This window comes from Porites lutea, chromosome 6 (genome assembly GCF_958299795.1).
Source record: "Porites lutea chromosome 6, jaPorLute2.1, whole genome shotgun sequence".
Lineage (NCBI taxonomy): Eukaryota > Metazoa > Cnidaria > Anthozoa > Scleractinia > Poritidae > Porites > Porites lutea.
The window spans coordinates 17,744,484-17,751,427 of record NC_133206.1 but is presented as its reverse complement, the minus strand read 5'-3'; positions in this window follow the sequence as shown (position 1 = coordinate 17,751,427).

Below are 6,944 nucleotides of genomic sequence, written 5' to 3'. Positions count from 1 at the left end.
GCTAATGTATGTTGGGCACATGTTGTTTTTAACTTTATACATTAGAATAGCTATGTCCTGTAGTCGTCGGTTGTTTAGAGTAGATAGCCCGGCTATAGATAGTAATTGACCGTAGGACGAATGTTTATCACAATATATAGCCCTAAGTGCTCTCTCCTGGATACGCTCTAGTCTTCTAGAATCACTAGCACTGCAAAAATGCTATATAAGATGACAGTAGGTTAAATACGGGAGAACAGCTGCCTTATATAACTGTAACTTAGTTTGTGTGGGTATAAGGTTCCTAAGCCTCATGAGAACGCCTACCCGCTGGGCGTTCTTCTTAGAGATACTACTTATATGTACATCAAAACGAAGATTGTTATCAATACAGACACCTAATAGCTTGAGACATTCAGTGGATCTGACTTCATGATTGTCAATCATAATACTGTCCATAGACTCCCTTCCGCAACCAAGTGCCATTGTCTGGTAATTGTCCAAATTTCCTTTTAGTAAATTAGCTCTGTACCATGAAGATGCTGACTCAGCGCAAACAGCAAGACCACCATGCACATCAGAGAGGGTACTGCCAACGGCATAGAACTGGTGGTCATCTGCATACATATGCATGTTCGCATCAACAGTATAAGTCAAATCGTTTTGGAAAATGTTCCAGATAAGAGGTCCAAATGCAGAACCCTGTTGGTATCCCCTGGTCACCCTCTGCCACTTACTCACTACAGATCCTAGCTTGACCCTGTTTTAACGGTCTGTGAAGTAGGAGCCCATCAATCGCAGACTTCCTTCCTCAACACCATAAGCTTTAATTTTTGCGAGTGTGAGTGGATGGTAAAGTGAATCGAAGACTTTGCTCATGTCCATGGAGAGAACTCCCACAACGTTATGCTCATCCAGAGCGAATTTCCAATTCCCAGTCAAAGACAAGAGAGCTGTCTCACAGCTATTGTTTTTCCTGTAAGCTGTAGTTTGTCGCACAGTTTGATATTAAAACCATAACTGAGTTGCTTGCTGAGTAATTGTTCAAAGAGTCTGTTTACAGTAACTTGTACAGTCTGGGTCTGTAGTTTCCCTTTTCATGGGGATCTTCCTTCTTAAAAACGGGTGTCCATTCACCCCTTTTCCATCCCAAGGGCCACTCTCCGAGGGCTATACATGAATTAAATAGTGACGTCAATGGATTTGTTAGCTAAGTAGCTCCAAGCTTGAGCGCCATGGGTGGGATGCCGTCCCAGCCTGTACTCTTCCTTACGTTGGGGTTTTGCAGCACCTTTTCAACTTCAAGACTCTGAAGATTCTGAAACTGGAAGCCATGACCCTGTCATCTTCTGCGTATTATCCTGGACACTAGGGTGGGTGGCGAGAACTTTGTCATCAACCGCACTGGTGTCTCCAATCCCATCAGCCACAGTAGCAAAATATTCAGACAAGTGATTAGAAACCGCACATTGATCTCTACAGATGGTCCCATTGATACTTAGGCTGAGCTCATTTGTGTTAACCTTGTGCTTATCAGTCAGAAAGGGCATAAATGTCTTATAGAACTCACTCGGCTTGCACTTAAGCTTAGTGGCTTGCTCTCTCCAATATGTCCTTATTGCCTTTCTCCGGAATCGGGTGGCCTCGTTTCTGGCTAGCTATTCGCATAGCTTCCCAGTTCTCACTGGTTTGTTCCTTGAGATACTTTCTTGCCGCCCTCCTCTCAGCTCTTATGGCACCTTTCCATTCTTTAGTCATGTATGGAACATCCTGAGCCCTAACCCGCATCTTCTACGTAGGCATATGTGTATTGACAATACTGGACAGAAGTATTTCCATAAAATTTGCCTTGTCGTTACATACATGAATTGAAAAATTCACTAACATGCCATGGAGCATACATTAGATCTTCTTTGTATTTCTCCACATCAAAATCCTTTAAAGATTTAAATGTTACAATCTTGCCTTTCTGGTGTTTTACCGTCTCATTCAGGAATCCAAAAATAAGTCCGTGGTCACTGAGTGCAAGATCATGTACCCCACAATTCTCAAATAGTTACGGGTGGTTAGTGAAAATAACATCGATCAAGCTCTTAGTGACAAGAGAGCCTCTCATTTGCATTCGAGTGGGTTCGGTTATCATACATTCAAGGCCCTGTTCCTCCTCAAGATCAAGCAGAAGCTTTCCTTCAGGGCTGCTGGGTTCCATCAGAAACCCATAAGGGGTTGAAACGTGTAAATCGCGTTCAATGCTCGTGAATATTCATTTTGACCATATTTGGAAACCTTAGTGACGGATATCCATTTTCAACAAAATGGCTGCTGCGCGATTACCATGCAGATGTTTTAAGACAAGAGTTCTGCATTTCAAGGTTAAAAATACACCGTTAAAAGACAAAAAATGGAAAGAGAAAGTTCAAAAGAATGCTCAGCTTTCTTTTTGTGCAGAAAGGGAAGCTTTTCATCAAGAAATCGTCCTTCGAGGAATTCAACCTTGTTTTCTTCACGGCGGAGCCCATGGTCTGTTTTGAAATGCAACCAAGTCAGCGAAGTTTTTGCTGAATTTTCAGGTACATTTTGCACTCTATGGCCAAGACAGTTACGTTTTTGAAAGGGAATTTATGTATTTTTAAATGTTTCATAGACGTTATATAAATTTTTCTCTTCGGCGCGAAAGAAAAATTACAAAAGGTGCCCTGATTTGAGATGGATTTTGTGTTGAATTTTGCCATGTGCTTAGCCGATTTCACTTGAATCCACGAATCCAGATAGTGTTTTCCGAATTGCTTTAAAGGATTAACTTTTTGGTCTTTGAATAAAAATTTCCAAGAAACGGCTTCTCTGTCTATTGTTTTGAGTTTGTTCATTCATAAAATTAGCTCAAAACACGATCGTGACTACATCATTACATTCATTACAAGCATCACTTTTTGCGAAGATGTCAGGTTCAGGTTTTGGACACTTTTCGATAAGCAGCCAATGAATTGTATTCGAAAATATTTTTCACTGTTTATTCTAGACTTTTAACATAAGAATTTTAAAAGCCTATTTGCAGTATAAGTTTACTGTGCGGAGGGTCATCGAGGCATCGTTTTTTAAAGTGACAACTTCAAGAAGTTGCGAGGCCGTCAATGGGTTTCATAATGTTACGTTTGGCCCAGGTGGTAATTCAATAATATCCTGCTCAGTGTTTCGATAATATTCCTGGTTTCAACTTTTGAAAGCTTTCTCGGCTTTCGGGAGTTTTTCTCCCGATTGTCGGCCATTTTTTCAAGCGGGCGCGGGAACCTGAAGGAAAATTACGTCACGTTGTTTTCGAAATTTTATTGGTCAGTTATCTCTTCTTCTCGTTCCAAATATGGTACTTTCGAAAATGAGTAATCACGAGCATCGGGCAAAGCAAACATATGAGAGTTGCACGTTTCAACCTCTTATGAGTTTCTGGTTCCATCCTGTTCAGGTTAAGGTCGCCTGTTACTATAACCGTTGGACATTGAATGCTAGCCCAGTTGGCAATATGAATTAATTCCTCCTCAACTAGAAGTCTGTATTTACCAGTAAGCTACTTGGGCGGTCTGTACATAACCAGGATAATTCGCATTTCTCGATTTGAGGCCAATCTCCAAGGCCAAAGGCTCAATAGTTTTATAACACATGTCAAAGGTGACTCTCTTGGAGAGTATCTTAGATGAGACAAACAAGAGAACAGCACCTCCACCCTTTTTTCGGTCATTTCGGTGCAAGTAGTACCCTGGTATTAGGAACTGGGAGTCTGGGTATGAACGATCAATTTTAGTCTCACTGACAGCCATAATTTGCACCTTATTATTGATAATATCCTTCATCTCATCAAATTTGTTCTGAATGCTGTTTATATTTAGGTGACATAATACACCCTTTGCTGTTCATTACGAGAAATACGCAATCATTTGCGTGAAACGGAGATAAATTGCGCGAACAGACATTCATTAGCACGAAAATACCAACATTTGCGCATAAATCAGATTCAATATAGCGATTTTTCCATTTTAAACAACATTCCATAACACTTTTGGCCATTCATATGCGTCATTCGGCATACAAAAGGGAAAAATATACTTATATTTGCGCTAGTATGCAAGTCATTAACACTATCTTGAAAGTCAATTGCGACAATAAACAAACATTAAAGTGAAAAAACCATTTATTAACATTTCTGTCACACTGTTTGCAATTCAATAGAATTCCTGGACAGCCTTAGTGTGGATAAGACAAACATTAAAGCACTTGTACAAACAATTACGCGTTCTCTAAATTCAATAAACAAAAAACGATTGTTGTGCATAAAGGTCATCCTATCAACACCTGAGGATGTCCCAGCAAGAATAGTTTCCCCAGTAACACCCTAGGGGCAAGCAACAAGTGAGATCCAGTCAACATCTGTGCAGGTCTCAGCAACATTAGTTTCATCAGTAACACCAGAGGCGCAAACATCACTTGTAATCCTCAGCAAAAATAAAGGTAAATATAAACAGTGGCGTTTGTTCTATAAGTTAGTAAACCAGCTTTCTAAAGTAAGTCGTTGATAGTAGTCTGTAGAATACGTAATACGTGTCGTAGAGTTGTAGCCAAAAGTTCCTAGCACCGTACAAACAACTTATTGACGAGATCAAGCAAAAGTAATTACGAGAGAACGACTGGAGAACTGACAATTGACTAACTGTGAAAATAGTCGGATCGAAACGCACCAACTACTGGTTACGAGTCTTCATAGACAATAACATCACGGCTTAACTGCCAGACGACCAATACACCTTTTGCTGTTCATTACGAGAAAATACGCAGTCTTTTGTGTGAAACGGCGACCAATAGTGCGAAGATACATTCATTAGCGCGAAAATACGAACATTTGCGCATAAATCAGATTCAATTACGATTTTTGCATTTTAATCAACATTCAATAACACTTTTGGGCATTCATATGCGTCATTGGGCATACAAGAGAGAGAAATATACTACAAAGTAAAACAAAGCAGAAATGGTAAATTTCCTTCCAACTATAAGGCTAGCCCATAGATAATCCATAGATAAGCCCCTCCGAATATAAGCCCCTCCAAAAATAAGCCCCTTAAAAAGGGTCTTTGAAAAATATAAGCCCCGCGGCTTATTTTCGGAATTTTGCGGTATGTCATTATAACAACTTAATCAATAATTGGCTCTTTAGCTAACTTAAGTTTTAACCAGTATATTATCTTTTCTTTTAAGACAATGGCTCAAAGTGTCAGGAAAAGGAAGCAGTCGTGACTGAAGTCAAAGTGAACTAGTAGATACGGTACACCACGAAGAAAACACAATAAATTAATGTAAAGACTTAAATAAATATTAATTTGCTTCAAGAGCCATTATGGCTCTTGTTTGATTTGTATATTGGTCAATGATCCGTAAGACAAAATAAATTACTATCGAACTTATACCAACGGCCATCTTTCAACAACTGCCACATTGTCTGTTTACAGTCCCGTAAGATCGTCAAGATCGGGTGCTTACTCAAACGGGTGGCCATATTGGTTTCAAATGTATGCATCTCGAGGGGTTGGGTTGGTAGATTTGATACTCTTTGCCAGGTTACACTTGCTACATTTAAAACCGTCTGAACAGCGTTTACAGTAAGGGGCTGCCTTTGTAGAGGGAGGAAGATCCTAGAAGGTTAGACATCTTTTCGTTCGGTTTACATGGTATGATTTTTCAGTCCATGTGGTTACCACAGAAGTGAAGGAATTATAGATGGCGAGTGACAATAACCAACACGCAATTTAATATTTGGGCTCTTCTGCTCTCTTTTCTAGCATGTAACTACCTTTTAGCCGAATTATCACGATCATCAGGTTATGGTAACGACACTTAAAGTTTAATTAAAGTGATCACAACTTTTTTTCTGGTTTGTCCCTTATAGCTAGTACTAGGATCTTCCTAGAAAAAGCAGCGGACATGGTGCGAGGGTCTTCCTCGTGCTATGCTATTTCTTCTACCTCTCAGCTAGGAAGATTCCAGCGCTAGGGACGACAAGTGCAGCCTTTGTCATGTAAACTGTAGAAAACTTACGGCGCTAGGATGATCGGCCTTGTTGGAACTTCCTCAGTTGGTGTTAGGATCTTTGTCCCTTTATGTAAACAGCTCCTATGTGCGCATGCTCGATCTCGACAATGTAAGGAAATGGGGATTGGAATCTGCCTTAAGAGCCACCTTTGTTTTTTTCCGGTGAATTCATTCACCCCTGTTTAAATTTTTTTACAATTGCGACTACCCGATAAGGTAACTCAGCGTTTATTCTATCCTTCCATCATACAGGGAATTTGAGGATAAGTTCGACCGATATTCATCTTTTATATCTTTTTACTATCGTCGTAAAATAGGGTATGCATATTTAAATATTCTATAAAGTAAAAATTTGTATTTTTTTTAACCATGAATAGATTTTTTAACTGGTATAAAACAGAAAATGTCTAGATCCATGAGTTTTCTCTGTTAAACAATAAAAACTGACAAGCAATTTTTGAAAGAATGGATACTGGTATAGAGAAAAAAAAATTAAGTTACAGGTGTCCAATAAACTTCTGTTAATAACACTCCTACTCGTCTATTAATTGAGTTAATTTGATATATTTTTATAATTACATACCGTCGTAAACTCTGCTAGTTGACCGCCAAACTCGCCACAAAGGACACTTTTCTCGTCACGGTGAAAAAAAAAAACTTACTCTGGCTTTAGTTTCTGAAAAAGCGCGGCTTAATCTTTCTCCATTGGCGCTGTGTTCTGCCTAAAATAGTACTTGGCAGACACACGTGTTTAGGGGCGAAAAGAGATAAGGGGAGAAACGCGAATGGGACATTAGAATGTGGGTGGTTAAAGAATAAGTACTTCGCGCGCAGTTTTAAGATAAGAGTTCCAGTTATTTAAAGCGTTTACGAGAGTACTCTTGCATAGA